The sequence below is a fragment of the Schistocerca gregaria genome, chromosome 1 (assembly GCF_023897955.1).
Source record: "Schistocerca gregaria isolate iqSchGreg1 chromosome 1, iqSchGreg1.2, whole genome shotgun sequence".
Classification (NCBI taxonomy): Eukaryota; Metazoa; Arthropoda; class Insecta; order Orthoptera; family Acrididae; genus Schistocerca; species Schistocerca gregaria.
The window spans coordinates 673,140,377-673,164,309 of record NC_064920.1 but is presented as its reverse complement, the minus strand read 5'-3'; the positions used below and the strand labels follow the sequence as shown (position 1 = coordinate 673,164,309).

Below are 23,933 nucleotides of genomic sequence, written 5' to 3'. Positions count from 1 at the left end.
AAGAAGGAAAAATTAAACTGAATATCATAAGCACTGAGAGGCCGACAAATTAAGTAGAAAGTGACAGTCAGTAGCTTGAAGTACATATCTGGTTGGTGCTTGGAACCAGGTGCTTGATTTAAAAACAGTTTGTTTTGTTAAATTCTGAATTGCTGGTGGTGGTGTGAAGAATAAAAATTGAAAATATGGTGAACAAGCAGCAAGATTATGGCCCATGGATGTGTTGCTATAGAGTGTGATTTTGCAACAGGATAGACAGTGAATAGTATAAATTCCATCTGTGTTGATTAATCTGCACTGACAGTGTTGTGGTTTAGTTGTCATCTAAACAGTACATGCATCCAAGACGATGACAATGTTTAGTTCATAGCACAATTAGTGTCTATCCTGATGGAGTAGGTCTTGTCAGCGACTGCACTGGAGTGTGTTATGAATAGCTTGTATCTAGTGAATATTCTTCCACAAGTGAAGTGGTAAGTTTAAAAAAAAATAGTGTAGGAATCTGATCAGTGTGCCGTGCAGGTTACAAGGACAATGAATGAAAAACTACATCAGGTTGATGGTTTGGGAAGAATAATGTAAAGAGATGACACTAATGCTCAGGAAATGATTCAGGAGATGGTAGTTTCATTTAATTCATTTCATTTGTTCATCTGGTTAAATCATATTGCATAGTATCATTAAATATACACACAATATCCAGCTATAACAAATACACAGTGCAATATAAGTTATAAAAACCTATTTCAGTATAGGACAGCCCAATAAAATCAAACATTGTAGTCTACATTGTAGAATAAGCACACAATATGATTTAATATAATAAATCTGAAAGAATATAAATATGAGGGACAATAACAAAAGCAAAAAAAAAGTATTTACATTTCATCTACATGGATATTTGGCAGTTCACCTTACGGCCCGTGGTGGAGGGTACCCCTTACCACTACTAGTTATTTCCTTTCGTGTGTCACTCGCAAATGGAATAAGGGAAAAAAATACTGTCTATATGCCTCCTTACGCATTTCTCATATCTTATCATATTGCTTCTTACGTGCATTGTATGTTGTAGGCAGCAGATTTGTTCTGCAGTCAGCTTCAAATTCTGGTTCTCTTAATTTTCTCAATAGTGTTCCTCAAAAAGACTGTCACCTTCTCTCCAGAGATTTCCACTTGAGTTCCCAAAGCATCTCCGTAACATTTTCATGTTGTTCAAACTTACCAGTAACAAATTTAGGAGCCTGCCTCTGGATTGCTGCTGTGTTTTCCTTTAATCCAACATTTCACGGATCCCAAACACTCTAGCTGTACTCAAAAATAGGTTGCACTAGTGCTCTATATGTGGTCTCCTGATGCACCATACTTTTATAGAATTCTCCCAATAAATTAAATTGAACCATTTGCCTTTCATATCACAGTCCTCACATGCTGGTACCACTTCATCTATCTTTGCAACATTATATCCAGATATTTAAATAATGTGACTGTTTCAAGCAGACGCTACTAATGCTGTATCCGAACATTACAGGATTACTTTTTGTACCCAACTGCATTAATGTACATTCTTCTACATTTAGAGCAAGATTCCCTTCGTCATAAAGGAGGATTTTCTCTCTTCTTGTAACCTCGTATAATCACTCAACTTCGTCACCTTACCGTATGCCACAACATTGAAGCAAGCAGCTGCAGCTTGCTGCCCACCCTGTCTGCCATATCATTTATGTATATAGACAGAAACAGTCATCCTACCACACTTCCCTGTGGCAGTTCTGACAATACCCTTGTCTTTGACGAATGCCAGTCATCGAGGACAACATACTGGGTTCTATAACTTACGAAGTCTTCGGTGCACTCGCATATCTGTGAACCAGTTCCATATACTATACCTTCTTTAACAGCCTCTAGTGAGGCAATGCATCAAATGTTTTCTGGAAATACGGAATCTACCTGTTGCCCTGCATCCATAGTTTGAAGTATATCGTGTGAGAAGAGGTCAAGTTGTGTTTCCCACAAGTGATGCTTACTAAAACTGAGCTGATTTGTGTACTTAAGCTTCTCGATATCAAGAAAATTCATTATATTTGAACTGAGAATATGTTCAAGGATTCTACAGCAAGCTGATATTAGGAATATTGGTCTATAATTTTTGTGAATCAGTTATTTTGCCCTTCATATACATGGGAGTGAACTGCCCTTTTTTCCAGTCACTTGAGGCTTTCCACTAGGCGAGAGATTCATGTTAAATGCAAACTAAGTAAGGAGCCAATGCTGTGGGGTACTCTTTGAAAAACTGACTTAGGATTCTATCTGAACCTGGTGACTTACTTGTTTTCAACTCCTTAAGTTGTTTCTCTGTGCCATGGATGCTTATTACTATGTCATCCTCATAGGTGTCTGTTTGATGGTCAAACAATGGTATGTTTGTATCATTCTCCTGTGTGGACAATTTCTTGAATGTGAAATTTAAAACTTGGTCTTTCGTTTTGCTATCTTCAACTGCCACTGGTCTACAAGTAATTGGATGGATGCCTTAGACACACTTAGTGATTTTTACACAGGACCAGAATTTTCTTGGATTCTCTGCCAGATCTTTTGCTAGGGTATGACAGTGGTGGTAGTTGTATGCTTCACGCATAGATCCTTTCACAGACATACGAATATTTACTAACCTTTGCATGTCATCATTTGCGCATTCTATTTTGAACCAAGAGAGCAATAGCTTCTGCTTCCTCAGCAGTTTCCAAAAGCTTAATTAACACTAATAATTGATGTAAATGATATCACGATCTTTTCCTGTAAGATTCAACTACTATTTATTGCATATGGCCAAAGTAATCACATCAGACAAGCAGTTCAACAGGAGAAATTAGACATCTGAGTCATTGAACATTGTTATGTTCTTGATAGCTTTTACGGCATCTGAAAGCGTGGTACACTGTCTAATACTCAAGACATTTGCATAGCCGTATTTTTACTCGCATTAGTTTGGTCCCATAGGAACTTACCACACATTTCCAAAATTTACTCCTATTGCATAAAAGTTGTTACATATTGTTGTGTCCAGCCTCCTACACAGAAATGAACTTCATCACAGAGCCAAAAAGACTTTGCAAATGGAAAAGTTTTGGGCAAAATTAAAATAGTTATAGTCTCAATTGCATATGTAACATGTGTTTGACATGTGAATACATAAATGGATGTACATAGGAATTAATTTCCAGCTTGTCCTAATTTGATATTACACTAATTGCAGTCTTTATGAATATAGAGACAATGCAAAGGAAGTATGTTTAATTGAACAAATAGTTATTTTGAGAATGTTAATCTGGAACTTTTTGTAGTCATTCTTGCAGCCTGTTCTGTAAGGCAAAACTGCTTTTAGGTTAGTTTTACCATGTCCCCATGGTATTCCATATGTAACAGCAATGTGAAAATATGCAGTTCTGGCAATTCTATTCTGCAGATCTGAGATGTTAAACACAAAGCAGAGCGTACTGGGTGGATTATAGGCCTAGCAATCTATATTTTTCATCCAGATACAAACCCAATAATTTAATAGCTACCATCTCTATTTGATGGCTACTGATACAGAGTTCTTGTTTGAGACATTGTTTTCCTGAAATGAATGAAACAGCTTTTTGGAAGATTTACAGTCAATAAATTTGAGATGGATCAGTCGCCCTCAGAACTGTGCTCGCATGTTTGCCAATGGCTGATCTACATCTCTTACTAAAACTCTTATCTGCAAATAATGTCAGTAACATAAATAACGGATATGAAAAGTCTTCAGGTATTGTTACTGGATGGAAGTGCCATGTGAATTTAATTCCTTGATTTTGAATGTCAGTCAAGGTGATTTCTATTACCTGTTATTTATTTTCAAGATAACACAGAATCAATTCTTTTACTATCCCAATGACTATGACTATACCAATGTCATTTAGTTTTTCCAGCAAGATAGTGTATTAGATGTATCAAATAGCTTTGATAAGTCAAAATGTAATGTTGTGTTCTGGCTCAGTCCACACAGTGTCGTCCATGGATGAACCTGTAGATGTTTCAGTAGTCTTACTTTTATGTTGCTGTTGTGGTCTTCAGTCCTGAGACTGATTTGACGCAGCTCTCCATGCTACTCTATCCAGTGCAAGCTTCTTCATCTCCCAGTATCTACTGCAACCTACATCCTTCTGAATCTGCTTAGTGTATTCATCTCTTGGTCTCCCTCTACAATTTTTACCCTCTACACTGCCCTCCAATACTAAATCGGTGATCCCTTGATGCCTCAGAACATGTCCTACCAACCGATCCCTTCTTCTGGTCAAGTTCTACCACAAACTTCTCTTCTCCCCAATCATATTCAATACTTCCTCATTAGTTATGTGATCTATCCATCTAATCTTCAGCATTCTTCTGTAGCACCACATTTCGAAAACTTATAATCTCTTCTTGACCAAACTATTTATCGTCCATGTTTCACTTCCATACATGGCTACACTCCATACAAATACTTTCAGAAATAACTTCCTGACACTTAAATCTATACTCGATGTTAACAAATTTCTCTTCTTCAGAAAGGCTTTCCTTGCCATTGCCAGTCTACATTTTATATCCTCTCTACTTCGACCATCATCAGTTATTTTGCTCTCCAAATAGCAAAACTCTTTTACTACTTTAAGTGTGTCATTTCCTAATCTAATTCCCTCAGCATCACCCAACTTAGTTCGACTACATTCCATTATCCTCGTTTTGCTTTTGTTGATGTTCACCTTATATCCTCCTTTCAAGACACTGTTCATTCGATTCAACTGCTCTTCCAAGTCCTTTGCAGTCTCTGACAGAATTACGATGTCATCGGCGAACCTCAAAGTTTTTATTTCTTCTCCATGGATTTTAATACCTACCCCGAATTTTTCTTTTGTTTCCTTTACTGCTTGCTCAAAATACAGATTGAATAACATCGGGGATAGGCTACAACCCTGTCTCACTCCGTTCCCAACCACTGCTTCCCTTTCATGTCCCTCGACTCTTACAACTGCCATCTGGTTTCTGTACAAATTGTAAATAGCCTTTCGCTCCCTGTATTTTACCCCTGCCACCTTTAGAATTTGAAAGACAGTATTCCACTCAACATTGTCAAAAGCTTTCTCTAAGTCTACAAATGCTAGAAACGTAGGTTTGCCTTTCCTTAATCTTTCTTCTAAGATAAGTCGTAAGGTCAGTATTGCCTCACGTGTTCCAACATTTCTACGGAATCCAAACCAATCTTCCCTGAGGTTGGCTTCTACTAGTTTTTCCATTCATCTGTAAAGAATTCGTGTTAGTATTTTGCAGCTGTGGCTTATTAAACTGATTGTTCGGTAATTTTCACATCTGTCAACATGTGCTTTCGTTGGGATTGGAATTATTATATTCTTCTTGAAGTCTGCGGGTATTTCGCCTGTTTCATACATCTTGTTCACCAGATGGTAGAGTTTTGTCATGACTGGCTCTCCCAAGGCCGTCATTAGTTCCAATGGAATGTTGTCTTCTCCGGGCTCCTTGTTTCGACTCAGGTCTTTCAGTGCTCTGTCAAACTCTTCACGCAGTATCGTATCTCCCATTTCATCTTCATCCACATCCTCTTCCATTTCCATAATATTGTCCTCAAGTACATCGCCCTTGTATAGACCCTCTAATACTCCTTCCACCTTTCTGCTTTCCCTTCTTTGCTTAGAACTGGGTTTCCATCTGAGCTCTTGATATTCATACAAGTGGTTCTTTTTTCTCCAAAGGTCTCTTTAATTTTCCTGTAGGCAGTATCTATCTTACCCCTAGTGAGATAAGCCTCTACATCCTTACATTTGTCCTCTAGCCATCCCTGCTTAGCCATTTTGCACTTCCTTTTTGAGACGTTTGTATTCCTTTTTGCCTGCTTCACTTACTGCATTTTTATATTTTCTCCTTTCATCAATTAAATTCAATTTTTCTTCTGTTACCCTAGGATTTCTATTAGCCCTCCTCTTTTTACCTACTTAATCGTCTGCTGCCTTCACTACTTCATCCCTCAAAGCTACCCATTCTTCTTCTACTGCATTTCTTTCCCCCATTCCTGTCAATTGTTCCCTTATGCTCTCCCTGAAACTCTCTACAACCTCTGGTTTAGTCAGTTTATCCAGGTCCCATCTCCTTAAATTCCCACCTTTTTGTAGTTTCTTCAGTTTTAATCTACAGTTCATAACCAATAGATTGTGGTCAGAGTCAACATCTGCCCCTGTAAATGTCTTACAATTTAAAACCTGGTTCCTAAATCTCTGTCTTACCATTATATAATCTATCTGATACCTTTTAGTATCTCCAGGGTTCTTCCATGTATACAACCTTCTTTAATGATTCTTAAACCAAGTATTAGCTATGATTAAGTTCTGCTGTGTGCAAAATTCTACCAGGCGGGTTCCTCTTTTCATTTCTTAGCCCCAATCCATATTCACCTACTATGTTTACTTCTCTCCCTTTTCCTACTGCTGAATTCCAGTCACCCATGACTATTAAATTTTCATCACCCTTTAGTATCTGAATAATTTCTTTTATTTCATCATACATTTCTTCAATTTCTTCGTCATCTGCAGAGCTAGTTGGCATATAAACTTGTACTATTGTAGTAGACATGGGCTTTGTATCTATCTTGGCCACAATAATGCTTTCACTATGCTGTTTGTAGTAGCTTACCCGCATTCCTATTTTCCTATTCATTATTAAACCTACTCCGGCATTACCCCTATTTGATTTTGTGTTTATAACCCTGTAATCACCTGACCAGAAGTCTTGTTCCTCCTGCCACCGAACTTCACTAATTCCCACTATATCTAACTTTAACCTATCCCTTTCCCTTTTTAAATTTTCTAACCTACCTGCCCGATTAAGGGATCTGACATTCCACGCTCCGATCCGTAGAACACCAGTTTTCTTTCTGCTGATGACATCCTCTTGAGTAGTCCCTGCCCGGAGATCCGAATGGGGGACTATTTTACCTCCGGAATATTTTACCCAAGAGGACCGTAAAGCTGCATGCCCTCGGGAAAAATTACGGCCGTAGTTTCCCCTTTCTTTCAGCCGTTTGCAGTAAAAGCACAGCAAGGCCATTTTGGTTATTGTTACAAGGCCAGATCAGTCAATCATCCAGACTGTTGCCCTTGCAACTACTGAAAAGGCTGCTGCCCCTCTTCAGGAACCACACGTTTGTCTGGCCTCTCAACAGATACTCCTCCGTTGTGGTTGCACGTACGGTACGGCTATCTGTATCGCTGAGGCACGCAAGCCTCCCCACCAACGGCAAGGTCTATGGTTCATGGGGGGAGGTCTTACTTTTATAGGAGTGCTGAATTGAAGGAAGGAGGTAAATTTTACAATAAGTCTGCTGACTGTTTTTTTATTGTACTTTCTAATATTTTTGAAAAGGCTGACATTGATGATATAAGTTCATAGTTACCAATTTCTGGATGTCTTGCTTTTTTTTACACACTTTATTTTGGAAACTTAATTTAGCCAGAAAAAATGTTTTTAATGTGTAATAGAGGTTTGGAAATTACAGTAGCACGTCAGATATACAAACTAGTAGCTCAACCAGAGCAGACTACATTTTATTTTTGAGTGATTTTATTGTTCTCAGAACATCCAGCTCATCTGTGGGGTTCAGCATTATTGGCTAGTATGATCTTTATTTATTTTAATAAATGACTTCTGATTAATGAACAGAGGTATTTCAAACCTACCTACTTACTAAGATCTCAGCCATTTCTTAATTGCACTTACTTAAAAAATAGATACTGCCAGATTTATAGCTTCCAGCACTCCTACAGTGTTTTTATAATGCAGAATACCATAAAAGTGGTGAAGAGTTGAAATTCAGTCCTTTAAGTTTCCACTGATGTGTGTACCAATTTGTGCCTCTATCAGAGTCATACATGCTGCACTTCTTACATCGCCCACATGAATCCAGCAAGGTCATACACTAAAATGTCAGCGTGTGTTTGGTCTTTTGGTTTCTTTCAATTGCTCTATAGCAACAGGTCATGGACAGCAGCTCGAGGTCCACAGAAATATATCCTGGCAGTTCCTAATGCTTAGCATCCTGCCACATGCAAGACAAGACATCTGTCATGATCTTAAGTTACATTTACATCTTCATGGTAGATCAGTGTAATTCCTCTTTTGTCTTTGAATATAAATCTGCAGATTTCTCATGGAAACTATCTTGGCTACTTTGGAAGGGGTTGAAAATACCGCTTCCATTGTAAATTTCTTTATTTTCACATGACCGGTTTTGGACTGTTATAAGCCCATCCTCGGGTGTTGTACTGGAAATAGCGAAAGATTGGAGATAATTTTCACTTGCCGAAACACACACAAAAAAACAAACAAAGTTTTAAAACCTTATTTAAAACATTTTGAAACTGCTGGTCGGGCTGGGTGATGTGAAATGTATGTCAATGCGCGAGTGACCCCATGCAGTACGACTGCCTGGGTAGGGAAATACGCAAATTATATTATGACACTTGTGCTGTGGTCCCAGAGTGCCGCGTATACCAGACACAGTGTGCTGCCTATGACTGCAGAACAGGGAGTAGCGGATGTGAACAATGAGGCAAATTGGTAAACCAGAGTGGCAAAAGCGCTACCATCTATCGATGGAGGGAACAACGCGAGGCCACTAGCCCCGCCGTACACAATTTGAATTTAGTGGTTTACATTTAAAATGGAGAAAAAAAATTACATAAAAAATACACTAATAGGAGGCAGACTATGTACGAAAAGCACAGGACTTCTTCTCCATTCCTGTGTTCAAAACATACTCATTTAACCCCACAACTAAGTTAGTTGCAGAAATTAAGGAGGCACTTAAAGAAACAGATGCGTTATTCGCCCCATTTCTTTAAAAAACTTTAATACCAATGAATCCGAGAATGCCCACTTTCAGTGGCATCGTAAAACTTCACAAGCCACAGGATAACAAATTCTGTTATATTTGATATCAGATTACAGGACCAGAAAAGAAGAAAAACATACAAATAACATGACACCATATAACTTCACCGGTTGATTTTTATTCGGACATGTTTTTTAAGTTTTTTGAAAATAACACGCCAGCGTATGTTGGCAAGATGTGCATTCCCCCCCCATATTTTTTGCTGTGCATTTTTTAATGTAAAATATTAAAATTGAAATATTCAATTAATGATTTACCAGTGAACTGTGGTATTTTTGTGGTAATCTCTTGGCAAATAAAGAATTGTTAAGTCTTTATGTGACACACGCCACATAGAGGGCGTTCCAAGATCCTGTCACACCGACGTCTACTGTATAGGTGAATGTAAACAGTGGCTTCAGTTATTGTGATCGCTTCTCAGCTTTGGTTACTGATAACTAGATACCAGTGTCTATGAGTTTCATTTGTACTCCACAGGTATGTTCTTTCCAATTGTTGGTTTATACTCAGGTGTATTTGTGGATTTTTGTTTTTATTCACTGATCGCTGTGTGAAATTTTTAACTTCCAGCACTGAAGATGATCACTATGTGATTGAAAATCTATTTTGCCATCAATAAAACATCAATATTACGGCCAACGCTGACCTTCCTTTTAATTTCACATATATGGTCGTTGTGCACACACCACTCCATGGAGTCAGCAATCAATTTTAATTCAACACCAAGAACTCGCACTGGGAAGTATAACAGAATGGTGATATTCTAGCCTTCTCATGTGTAACTCTACTTGACCCCTTTGATGCCACCACCTGGTATGCCTTGTTCTCTAAGATTTTGTGGGAGTCTCTTCCATGGAGTTGTGCTTTCCTTTCTTTATTGTCACAGATATTGTTTGTTAATTTAAATTGTATTTAAATGGCATCCAGCAGCCAGTGTGGCTCCATGGAAAATCCTACTCCACCAGTTGGACATTTCTTAAATTTAACTGCAGAAAATCCCAATTTACTTTTTGTAGATTATAGGAACACTTTATTGCAGTATGATTTTTCACCACATTTTCCTCTTCAGACAGTGCCATTATTGTGATACAGTGACAGTTTGTCATTAGCATTGCCAGCTTGTCATGATATTATGTCACTAAAGGTGTGCTGGTATTCCCTGTATTCATTTATTGACACAGTGTCTTAGTATGTTTTATTGGAATGCTTATGCAGTAGTAATTTAGGCCCAATCAGTTAATTTCGCCACTTCCCAAGAAGAGAGCAGAGATTCCAGTGACTATACAAGACATGAGGTTCAGTGGCCTTGACCCTTGGTCTACACGTTGATCAAAAGGTCGATGACGTTATTGCCCAAGAGGTTACTTGACAGTCACATGTTGTAAGTGCAGTATAGTTCTGTGTTTTGTACCTGGAAGAAATTGTTGCAAAGCTTTTCATGCAAAATATAATTGATATGTGAAATTAGCCATAAATGCTAATCTTCGTTTTCAGTTGTTGAGTGTGGCAGGTGACTGATATTCTCATGTATGAAGACAATAAGTTGGTTGTGGACACATTTATCACAAATGAAGTGAAGTAAAGCACAAAGTAGATTACCTTTTGCATATCAGTGTCACTATTTGGCAATGTTGCTCTCAAACAACATTTTGTATTTTTTATATAACAAATAAATATTACAATTAAAACATTTATTATCATTATTTTAAGTCTATATAGTGAGGAAAAACAAGGAATCTTCTTTTCTCTACAACTTTTATATTTGCTAAATAAAGAGTTAAACTAAAATGATAAATGTCTAAGTGATGCAGGCATTGTTTCGGTGTATCAGGACAATGACCCAGAAATTAATGTACAAAAAGTAAGACATCAAACAGTAATGTTTTGCTTAGGTTGAGAATCACCTTAGAATGACAGCAGGATACATCAGTAAACAAGGCTAAACAGTTTGATCAGATGCAGTGTCAAGGCTACACTGAATATGTGAAAGTCACAGTTCATCGGTGGATATGAGTACAGTTAGCTATGGTAACAGGGAAAACTAGCAAAATCATAATCCCTTTCCTGTGCCAATAACTGCTTTTGGGTCAGTATGTGTGGCTCCTACTTTTCAGAACATAAAGCAGCAATAATTTTGACAGTTCTAATCATCATACAAATGAAAAAAAATTATCAGAGGCTGTTTATTTCTATGAAATTCACACTTTCATACATGTAGATCTTTTTACTGACACATTTTGAAACAAAATACTCCTTGGATGTGAGAAACCTAAATGCATGAATGAGTGTACAAACAAAACTAAAGAATTATATTCACTGTATTATTTGCTTATGTATTTTGAGAGTATCATTGTTTTTTAAAAGTCAGCATAATAAGAAATAATTGGATAACCACAATACATGCAGGGTGGTGTAATTGGATTCCTTGATTGTAGTATCAGCTCTGCCTTATTGCAATTGTAATTTCTGCAAGAAGGATGTAATGTCCAAGTGGTTACATTGCAATTTCATATGCACCTCCTTCTGTAGTAAGGAACTTTTTTGCTAACAAGTTATGGATTTTCCTGTTGCACACACTCTATTTTGTTTTTGTACCTCCAAAGGTATTAAATGGTGATAAATAGACTTTTGTACAGAATTCAGTTACCTGACCAGGAAAAGCATTATCAAGTGATCAACAAGAGATTGGGAAATGTGATAGTGCTCTAATTTACATGGTCCTTACTGCAAAATGATCAGATGATGTGAGTCTGTATTAAAATATATTGCTCTTGAAATTAAACAATGGAAAATCTAGGATGGAATGTAACAATACGAGAGAAGGAAAGTTGCTACTCACCATACAGCAGAGATGCTTGTGCCTATCGCAGCTCACCATCTCCGCTGTATGGTGAGTAGCAACTTTCCTTCTTTCGTATTGTTGCTCTTGAAATTTTTGGAGACGTTTTCTTCTTCTTCTTCTTCTTCTTCTTCTTCTTCTGAGTAGTTGTTAACTATTGTGCTCAATAACATACCAACACATATCAAATCCACATGAAATCTCTTAATTGTTCTAACATGAAGTGTTGCATTTCTCCTTCACTGCTTCTCCACCATTGCTGTATCATTCCTGGTGACTGCTGCATCTCAAGCCTGTTAAAAATGGTCATGTACCATTGTGTTTGTCACTTACAAAACACTAAATAAATGCGTATAAACTGGCAAGGTCTACACTAACTGCCACTGGTAACAGCAACCACTTAACATTTTAAATTAAAATTAGACTTTTCTGATACCACCTACCAAATTCGCTGTGAATAAAGTTGATTCTGATAGGAATATGGTGTGCATCGACTTCTTTCAGAATTATGTTAATTAAAAAAATTCTTCTACAAGAAAAGAAAAATAAGGAGTAGTCTTCAATTTTGTGCACTTTAATAATGTTTTATCAATTTTAAAAAGTGAAAAGAACTCTAGAATGAGAAAATGCTGCATATCCTGAAATAGAATTTCTCAGTGACCAATCTTGTTTAGCTTTGTCTGTAAAGTCCCAGGAAGACCTGAACAACAAGTTACCTCATTGGAGTTCTCTGTAACCTTGCAATGAACTCTGTGACAAATTACACTTCATCATATTTTGTTCCCTAATTCTGAGTTTTGTTTTGATTGCCATAGGGTTCAGTACTGACTGGATCCATATTCTAAGTCAACATAAATGACTTCCCATTGAGCTTAGGGGGCTGTTCAAACCTGTTTTCCCTGACAACACAAATCCATTCTCGACATCTTTGAGATGAGAGAATGGATCTACAACAGGTTCAAAGTAAATGATTTGTTTTAATCTTATGAAAACTCACTTTAGCAGTTTCAAACAAACCAAAATGACCTGCAAATACCAGAAGCAAAGACTGTCAAACAAAAATGTAATAGAATTGAATATTTATTCACCTTTTAACATGTTTACATGTAATTGGGATCACCATATGTTTTATAGTTACAACGTTACAGTCATTTGATAATTGTCGTTGTTGTTGTTGTTGTTGTTGTTGTTGTTGTTGTCTTCAGTCCTGAGACTGGTTTGATGCAGATCTCCATGCTAATCCATCCTGTGCAAGCTTCTTCATCTCCCAGTACCTACTGCAACCAAAAACTTCTGAATCTGCTTAGTGTATTGATCTCTTGGTCTCCCTGTACGATTTTTACCCTCCACGCTGCCCTCCAATGCTAAATTTGTGATCCCTTGATGCCTCAGGACATGTCCTACCAAGCGATCCCTTCTTCTAGTCAAGTTGTGCCACAAACTTCCCTTTTCCCCTATCCTATTCAATACCTCCTCATTAGTTACGTGATCTATCCACCTAATCTTCAACATTCCTCTGTAGCACCACATTTCAAAAGCTTCTATTCTCTTCTTGTCCAAAATATTTATTGTCCATGTTTCACTTCCATACATGGCTACACTCCATACAAATGCTTTCAGAAATGATTTCCTGACACTTCAATCAATACTCAATGTTAACAAATTTCTCTTCTTCAGAAATGCTTTCCTTGCCATTGCCGGTCTACATTTGATATCCTCTCTACTTCGACCATCATCAGTTATTTTGCCCCCCAAATACCAAAATTCCTTTACTACTTTAAGTGTCTCATTTCCTAATCTAATTCCCTCAGCATCATCTGACTTAATTCTTCTACATTCCATTATCCTCGTTTTACTTTTGTTGATGTTCATCTTATATCCTCCTTTCAAGACACTGTCCATTCCGTTCAACTGCTCTTCAAAGTCCTTTGCTGTCTCTGACAGAATTACAATGTCATCGGCGAACTTAAAAGTTTTTATTTCTTCTCCCTGGACTTTAATACCTACTCCAAATTTTTCTTTTGTTTCCTTTACTGCTTGCTCAATATACAGATTAAATAAAATCGGGGAGAGGCTACAACCCTGTCTCACTCCCTTCCCAACCACTGCTTCCCTTTCATGCCCCTCGACTCTTATGACTGCCATCTAGTTTCTGTACAAATTGTAAATAGCCTTTCGCTCCCTGTATTTTACCCCTGCCACCTTTAGAATTTGAAAGACAGTATTCCACTCAACATTGTCAAAAGCTTTCTCTAAGTCTACAAATGCTAGAAATGTAGGTTTGCCTTTCCTTAAACTTTTTTCAAAGATAAGCCGTAAGGTCAGTATTGCCTCACGTGTTCCAACATCTCTACGGAATCCCTACTGATCTTCCCCGAGGTCAACTTGTACCAATTTTTCCATTCGTCTGTAAATAATTGGTGTTAGTATTTTGCAGCTGTGGCTTATTAAACAGGTTGTTCGGTAATTTTCACATCTGTCAACACCTGCTTTCTTTGGGATTGGAATTATTATATTCTTCTTGAAGTCTGAGGGTATTTCGCCTGTCTCATACATCTTGCTCACCAGCTGGTAGAGTTTTGTCATGACTGGCTCTCCCAAGGCCGTCAGTAGTTCTAATGGAATGTTGTCTACTCCGGGGGCCTTGTTTCGACTCAGGTCTTTCAGTGCTCTGTCAAACTCTTCACGCAGTATCGTATCTCCCATTTCATCTTCATCTACATCCTCTTCCATTTCCCAATATTGTCCTCAAGCACATCGCCCTTGTATAGGCCCTCTATATAACCCTTCCATCTTCCTGCTTTCCCCTCTTTGCTTAGGACTGGGTTTCCATCTGAGCTCTGGATATTCATACAAGTGGCTCTCTTTTCTCCAAAGGTCTCTCTAATTTTCCTGTAGGCTGTATCTATCTTACCTCTAGTGAGATAAGCCTCTGCATCCTTAAATTTGTCCTCTAGCCATGCCTGCTTAGCCATTTTGCACTTCCTGTCAATCTCAATTTTGAGACGTTTGTATTCATTTTTGCCTGCTTCATTTTTATATTTTCTCCTTTCATCTATTAAATTCAATATTAATTCTGTTACGCAAGGATTTCTACTAGCCGTCGTCTTTTTACGTACTTGATCCTCTGCTGCCTTCACTACTTCATTCCTCAGAGCTACCCATTCCTCTTCTACTGTATTTCTTTCCCCCATTCCTGTCAATTTTTCCCTTATGCTGTCCCTGAAACTCTGTTCAACCTCTGGTTTAATCAGTTTTTCCAGTTCATAACCAATAGATTGTGGTCAGAGTCCACATCTGCCCCTGGAAATATCCTACAATTTAAAGCCTGGTTCCTAAATCTCTGTCTTACCATTATATAATCTATACGATACCTTTTAGTATCTCCAGGGTTCTTCCATGTATACAACCTTCAGCCGTTTGCAGTACCACAACAGCAAGGCCATTTTGGTTAGTGTTAAAAGGCCAGATCAGTCAATTATCCAGACTGTTGCCCCTGCAACTACTGAAAAGGCTGTTGCCCCTCTTCAGGAACCACACGTTTGTCTGGCCTCTCGACAGATACCCCTCAGTTGTGGTTGCACCTACAGTTTATAATTGTCATTCCCTAATTATGTTGTAAGGAGGCTGTCACATAAGTAACTACTTCAGAAAAGTACATTGTAAGACAAAATGATCACTTTGTGCAAGCCAAATGCAGTATGCCACAATGAATCAGCATATCTTGTTAGTCTCTTTGTATCTAAATAATCTAGACATATGTGGGTAGTTTGTTAAAATATGTGACACAAAGATATTTATTGCTATTGTGGATCTTTGCTAGTGTGGCATGAGGCTTGTCAATTGTGTGTCTCTGTCTAGTGTTATGATGATGTATTGACATCTCAATGTCAAAATTATCCAGGCGTATACTAGACAACTATAAATATATCAACTAAGTACAGTCATAATATTCAGTTCCTTGAAGTAGTATCTACACGATTTTCGTGGACAGAGTCCCACAATGCATCTGATTGGCCTTTTTGTGCCGTTTAAATAGTCTTCGATCCAGTTGAGTTTCTCCATAGCAAAATTCCTTGTGACAGAAGGAAATTGAAGAAAGCAAAGCATGCATAGTGCAGCAGAGTTTCGCTTACACAGCCTCTCAACTTATCTAGCAGACAAATCACATGTACGAGTCTGGAGTTGTATGTGCATCCCAGCTTAAACTAGTCAAATTGGTTGGTAATTTCCAGGTGATGATGTGCTACCTTTCTTATGGACTGGCTTGATTATGGATATTTTTAGACAGTCTGCATACACTCAGTCTATTGATATTTTCCTTATTAATTAAAGGCATTATTCTCTCTTTTCTTATCTGTTTAATAAGACAGTTGGAGGTTTATTGTGTAATGGTGGCAGCAATGCTTGAGCCTTGCTTACATCTTCCTTGTAATGGTGGCAGCAATGCTTCAGCCTTGCTTACATCTTCCTTGTAATGGTGGCAGCAATGCTTCAGCCTTGCTTACATCTTCCTTGTAATGGTGGCAGCAATGCTTCAGCCTTGCTTACATCTTCCTCGATGTCGGTTTCAAAAAAAGTGCTCTAAGCACTGTGGGACTTAACATCTGAAGTCATCATTCCCCTAGACTTAGAACTACTTAAACCTAACTCACACACACACACACACACACACACACACACACACACACACACACACACACACACACACCCAAGGCAGTATCCGAACCTGCGACCATAGCAGTCGTGCAGTGCCAGACTGAAGCGCTTAGAACCGCTTGGCCACAGCAGCCAGCGATGTTGGTTTCTGGTATAGGATTGGCAAAGTAATTGTTTAATGTATCAGGAGGAATTGGAATGCTGCAGTCTTTCATTTGACAATTTATTTCAGTTTTGATAACTTCCCGTGCTGCTTTACCTTTATGTGAAGGCCATCATTGGCCTTGCATTTTGCTGAAACAGTATGTGTACAAAATTCTTTAATATTCGACTGAATAAAGTGACAGAATAGAGTTGATACAGAAATAAAGTTGCAGAGTTTTTTCACTGTTAAATACCCCTCATTGCATTGACTTGGTGAGCTCGATACTTTGGTTCTCTGCGTAGCATCCCTGAGTGGTGTTTTGTCAAGTTATGTAGGGCAGTGTAGGTAAAATTAATAAAGTTATTACTCATCAATAACAAACAGCAAAAACATTGTGCACAGGAAACAGTTGTGTTAAAAATTTTTGAAGTACCTGCATTCACACTTCAATAAATTTACTTCTTAATGACATTAGTTACAAACTACAATAATTAGTTTTGTATTGATTACAATGTACACAGCACATTACGAAGTACAGAAAAAAGTACAAAGGTCTTAAACAAGTAGGCATACACCTTTGCTATAGAACAGGTAAAACTGTACCCTGTGAACTGGCCTCTATTCTTGCAACATATAAACATTTGTACATCTTCATGAGGTGAGTCGCAATCCATACTACAGACTTCTAGGGTTTGTAGAGAGGTCTTTGTAGATAAAGTTTTGATAAGGAATCCACTTATGGAATTCTAACATTAGTGTATAAAGTAAGTTCAAAGTTGGAATTACTTTCAGATCTCCCACTTCATGGTAAGCACACAAACTGATAAGAGGGTGCCATAGTCAGTCCCTGTCATAGCTATGACATCACATACCATTTTTGTTCAACCAAAACAATGGCTAAGAGGAACTGGTACATTTGCAACTAGGAGGGTTGACTGTGTTGCTCCATAGACATGCCGCACTCTAGATTTTGCAGAGGACGTGCTTCATCACTTAGAAAGGAACCCAATGATGAGTAATTGAAAATAGTCCATGGCATAGGCTCGTGGAGAGCTCCCAGGTCAGAATTCATTGTAACCAGTTCATGTGTACTGTGAAGTGGGGGGGGGGGGGGGGGGGGCTTTGAAATTGATCTGATATTCAAACTTAATTTATATCTAAATGGACACGGGTTTCTTATCAAAACTTTGTCTACTAAAGTCCCTTCTACAATCTGTAGATACCTGTTATAGGAATTGTGGGACACCCTGTGTATTAACACTAAGATGTACACAGCAGCTACTTAATATAATTGAGGAAGGAGCAATATTTTTTCAAGTTTGTTACTTTGTTTCATTTTAAAATTATCCTGAAACAATTTGACAGAGCACTGAAAGACCAAAATAGAAACAAGGCACCTGAAGTAGACGGTTTTCCCTCAGGATTATTAAAATCTGTGGGGGAACCAGTCCTTACTGAACTTTTCCACTTGGTTTCTAGGAGATGAACAAGTGAAATACCTTCAGAATTCTAGGAGAAAATAATACCAATACCAAAGAAGGCAGGCGTAGACAGGTGCAAATATTACTGATCTTAAATTTGACAAGTTATGTTTGTGAAGTTGTTTATAGAAAAATAGAGAGAATGGTAGATGTTAACTTGGGAAAGATCAGTTTTGTTCAAGGGAAATGTAGGAACATGTGAGGCAATACAAAACTTAAGTGTGTCCTTAGAAGACAGATTGACTGCAGAAAAACCCACATTTACAGCATGTTTAGATAGAGAGATTACTTTCTGACAATGTGGGTTAGAAAGCCTTCTTTGATATTCTGAAGTTTCTGGGGACAAAATATAGGAACTTAAGTTACTACAACTTATAGAGAAAGAAGACTGTAATTAAGAGATGAAGGACATGACAAAGAGGAAGTAGATATGGAGTGAGTGAAAAATGTTCAGCCTGTACTTAGTGCAAGCAATTGAGTGAGATGACAAAGGATCAGGTTTGTTGAAAGGAAGTTAAAAGATGAATGTCGTCAAAACTACAGCAAGGGTAATTGAATACACTCAAAGTAAATTGGGTGAAGTTGAGAGAATTGTTTAGGAAATGAAGTCCAAAAAGTAGTAGAAAAGTTGTGCCATCATTAGTTATTTAGTGGCACAAATAGCTGAAGTAGAAAGGATATGACCTACACACTGGGAATAGTAACAGAAGTTGTCTAAAAAGAGAGAAATTTGTAAATATTAATTTATGTTTAAGTGGTAGGAACTCTTTGCCTGAAATTATTTGTTTAGAGTGCAACATTGTATGAATGTGAAACAGCGAAGATGAAAACACAGACAAGAGTAAAATACAAGCGTTTGAAAAGTGGTTTTACAGATGAATACTGAGAATCAGATGGGCAGATAAAATAACTAATGAGAAGCAACTGAAAAAAGAAATTTCTGGCACAACAGAACTGAAAGAAAGGAGTGGTTGACAGGATACATCCAGGCACATCAAAGAATCATCAGTTTGCTGACGAATGGAAGCAGGGAGAGGGTTGTAGACAGAGACAAAGGCTTGAATACAATAAGGAAGTTCAAATGGGTGTAGGTGACAATAGTTGTGTAAAGATGAAGAGGTTTGCACTGAATAGACTAGCATGGAAAGCCGCATCAAAGCAGTCTTTGAAATGAAGACTATGACAATAGGCAATACTCATTCACAGCACTTTGACAGTAGTTTAATTATTAATGCACTTTGTAAACACCTACCCTGTCATCTTGCTGAATAAAATTTTTGCTCTCATCGTGCTGTGCACCCATTGCATAGAGAGCGAGCTCACAAACTTTAATGGTAGGCTGCTGAGTTGCAAGATTGCGGTTTAACATGTTCTATTCCCTCCCGTGCGTCCTGTCTCCTCTGCAGAAAGTAAGAATGTGTCATTACTCATACACTTGACTGCAAGTGGCATGTCTAGGTAGATTTAGGCACTTCGTCTATTTTGGGAAAACCTGTTTTGTCCTGTGTCAGGAGGGGGGAAATACAGAAGGGTAAGGGTTTATTAATTGTCGGCAGTTCAGACTTTCAGCAAATGATGGTACTTCCTAGGGAAATGGCAGCAAGAGACAGGAAAGGACACCAGATGCACAGGGCATGTATGACTGCAATTCTCATTCAATAGTTGAAGAGGCTATTGCAGCAGGCATTGAGGGAACAGGGTGCAACCAACTGCAGCTTATGATGCATGTTGGTACAAACGATGCATGTCATCTGGGCTCCCGAGGTCATTCTTGGTTCATTCCAGCAACTGGAAGAGAAGGTTGCGAAGACCAACCTTGTGCATGGAGTTTCAATGAAGCTCACAATTTGCAGCACTGTCCCCAGAATTGATTGTGGCTGTTTGATTCTGAGTGGAGTGGAAGGACTGAACCAGAGACTTAGAAGGTTCTGTGACCAGCTAGGCTGTGACTTCCCAGACTTCTACGATAGGGTAGAGAACTGTAGGGTCCTTTGAAATAGGTCACGTGTGCACTACACATCAGAGGCTGCTACTAGAGTAGCTGATTGTGTGTGGGGCGTGCACACCCAAGGGATTTTTTAGTTTAGGTGACTCTCCATCCAATTCAGATAATGATAGCTGTAGGAAAGGTAGAGGAATCAGTGTAAGATTGAAAGACATGCCTCCCACAGGTGGGAATATTACAATCCGAATGGTAAACTGCCAAAGAATTTGCAGCAAAGTGCCAGAGTTTGAAGTGCTCACAAAAAGCAGTGACACTCAATCAATACTAGGTACAGAAAGCTGGAAATTCTAAATTGATAGCAGTGAGATTTTTGGGGAAAATTTAACTGTAAATCAAAAGAATAATCATATGGGAAATGGAGGTTGTGTATTTGCTGCAGTAGACAAGAAATTCAAATCCACTGAGATAGAAATTGTAGCTGCATGTGAGATTCTTTGGGCAAGACTCAGTATAAAGTGTGGGCATAAAATGAAAATTGGATCCTTCAGGGAAAACTTCAGTTCACTTGTGCGCAAGTTCCCCATTCATACTGCAATCATCAGTGAAGACTTTAATCATCTAACAATTAGTTGGGAAAATAACAGGTATTGGGGCCTTTGCTGTTCACGTTGCATATTAATGACATTACAGACAGTATTAATAGTGAAATCAGATGAAGCAGTTATCTATAATGAAGTATTATCTGAAAGAAGCTGCATAAATGTTCAGTCAGCTCTTATAAGATTTCAAAGTGGCGCAGAGATTAGTAACTTCTTTTAAATGTTCAGAAATGTAAAATTTTCCACTTTGCTTTAAACGTTCAGAAACGTAAAATTTTGCACTTCTCAAAACAAAAAACACAGTATCCTGTGACTATAATACTAATGAGTCACTGTTGGAATTGGCTAGCTCATACAAATACCTCGGTGTAACACTTTGTAAGGATATGAAATGAAAAGATCACATAACTTCAGTCGTGGGTAAAGCAGGTGGTAGAATTCAGTTTATTGGTAGAATACTGGGAAAGAGCAATCAGTCTACAAATCACTTGTGTGACCAAAGCTAGAATATTGCTCAAGTGTGTGGTACCCATATATGATAAGACTAATGGGGGATATTGAAGGTATATAGAGAAGGGCAGCACAGATGGTCACAAGTTTGTTTAAATCACAAGTGTGTGTCACGGAGATATTGAAGGACCTAAACTGGCAGACTCTTCAAGACAGATGTAAACTATCCCGAGAAAGTCTGTAAACAAAATTTCAAGAACTCTCTTTAAATGATTACTCTGTTTATATACTACAATCCTCTACCTATCACTCTCTCAGGTATCGTGAGGATAAGATTAGATTAATTACTGCACTCGCAGAGACATTCAATCATTCTTCCCATGTTCCATACGTGAATGGAACAGGAAAAAAACCCTAATAACTGGTACAATGGGATGTACCCTCTACCTTGCACCTCATGGTGGTTTACATACTAAAGGTGTAGGTGTAGATTGAGTTGACAAATATTGAATAAAGAGTATGTTCATTTTATCAGTTCCACAAAAATCTATCATGACAGTTATTACATTTTTTTTTTATGGCACAAGTATCAGTGCCACACAGTTTCTGAGAGGAAACTAATGAAAACAGTGGGGGAAAAGGAAGAGTGTAGCTGTGTACATTTCTTCAAAAAACATCTTCAAAAAGTCAGTCATCGGCTGCATGTAAAATATAAACCATACTACTCAATAAATGTGCCAGACTAGTGTGCTCTGCTGGACCTGCTTCCACACAGTGAATCTCTGACACATATTACTGCTACATAACATTTACAACAAGCAGGTGCACACCCAACCAAGCCTATTTTTGAGACCAGAATTAGTGAGCAATGCACTCCCACATTCACAATTAACAAAAGTAATTGGAAACATAGTTACACATGTCAATCACTCAACCTGCAGACACAAAACTGGAACACCTGAGGTGCACATGCATCTCACAGCTTTCTAACCTCTTTGTTAATATCCAGGATGAGACAGGGGGAAAGGTACATGTTTTGAGAGATGTAATTGTTGGTGATTCTGAACAAAAAACTTCAAATGAACATATGCCCTTTTCTTAACTGTATTAAGGTGTTTGAAAATCACTTCCGCCAACCACAATCATTCTTCACCATCACTCACATGTGGGTAGAACCAAAGCAATGTTAGGCTATGTAGTGTTGTATTTACCATTTCAATGTTTGCTTCACTTGAGCTGCAAAATGCATTGCAGCTGAAGATAGACTTTTTGAACATGTTTTGTGAAGAAACGTACAAACCTACATTTGTCCTTTTCCCCAAAGTTTGGATTAGTTTTCTCAGAAACTGTTAAGAACAGAGCATATGTCTTTTTAAGGAATCACCAATACTATCATCCCTAAAAGCACGTATCTTTCATCCTGATGCGCTCTGTACATTGTGAGTCATCACACTTCAACAAAGTTTCCTTATGATGGGCCTTTTATAATGGATGGATGATAATGGTTTTTGTGTGTCAATCTGTGTATGGAAATAATAGCAGCAAGGGAGGGTAGATGTTGTCTGCCAAGGATAACAAATAAATTATTGTTCATGCGGATCATTTAAGAGAGAAACAGATACAGGGAAAACTATGTTAGATTTTTATTATGTTAGATGATTTTCAACATAGCTACTTTACAAAGTATCTGGAAATTATTAGATTTAACTTTGATTAGTATTTGTGGATCAATGGCTGAACTACGGGTAGTGTCAGATATTTGTAATAGGATTAGCTATCAAATTATATGCACATACTTAGTTTACACTGACAAAAAAAAAATGCTTCACTATTCTGGAGATAGTTCAGCTGAGGGTGGACAATCTTATCTTACTGTAAAGAAAAGCATGGCATTAGAAGATTGTGACAGAGGAGACTATCCAACATTATGAAGATGGAGAAATAGCAAAAATCATTGTAGAGTTTGTTGTTAACTTAATTCAGCTTGTATTGTTTACATATATACCATTTAGCAGTAAAAATGTCTTGGCTCCATCCAGTTAGTGCAGAAACAAATTATATTCTTGTTTTAGTATATATTGAAACATTACAAATCATCCTGGAGATAAAGGGTAGTCTAAGAAGCTAAGCAACCTGAAGTAATGACTAATCTATTAACAGTGTCATGTACAGTTAAGAGGAAAATTATAAATCATGGAAAAGAGGTACACTACATAAATTCATGTCTACTGAAATTGCAAGTGAACAGCCATGTCTTTGTTCAGAAAAAAATACTAGTGATACACACTCACAGGCGATGAAAAATGACGGTGATGGTGGAAGATGACAATGGTGACAAGTTAAACGCTTTCATTAATTATCAGAACCACAGGAAGTTCATAAATCATTGATTTTTATAGCTCCCATTAAGGAGGAACCTTCATCAAGGATTGTGAATGAGTTAATGTATACATTAACAAAAAAAGGGGAGATCAATAAATTAATTTCTACACTGCATTAAATTAGAATTGCTCCAGTATGTGCTCAAAAAAGCATGCAAGAATTTGAATGCATTGTTTTCATATTGAAGGTACACTGTGAATGATACAGGTAGCTATTGTGTTCACCTAACACTGTTAGCTAGTAACAGACATCCATGATAGTGGCAGTTTTCATGTAATGGTGAAGTTTGTACATACATTCCACAAAATGCATACCTGCAGTGGGGGAAAGAAAGAAAGAGAGAAAGAGAGAAAAAAAGAGAGAAAGAAAGAAAGAAAGAAAGAGAAAGAAAGAAAGAGCGAGCAAGTTAGGTGAGATTTGATCAATATTTCTGTTACAATAAAATATTGTATATCGACACAAGCTACCGTC

The 23,933-nt window shown here is 37.8% G+C and overlaps 1 protein-coding gene across 1 annotated transcript in view; it reads left to right on the top strand.

Moving 5' to 3' along the window:
* LOC126362698 (SEC14-like protein 1) overlaps positions 1-23,933 on the top strand; it is a 205,666-nt gene that overhangs the window by 153,123 nt on the left and 28,610 nt on the right. The gene's annotated exons all lie outside the window — the stretch shown is intronic.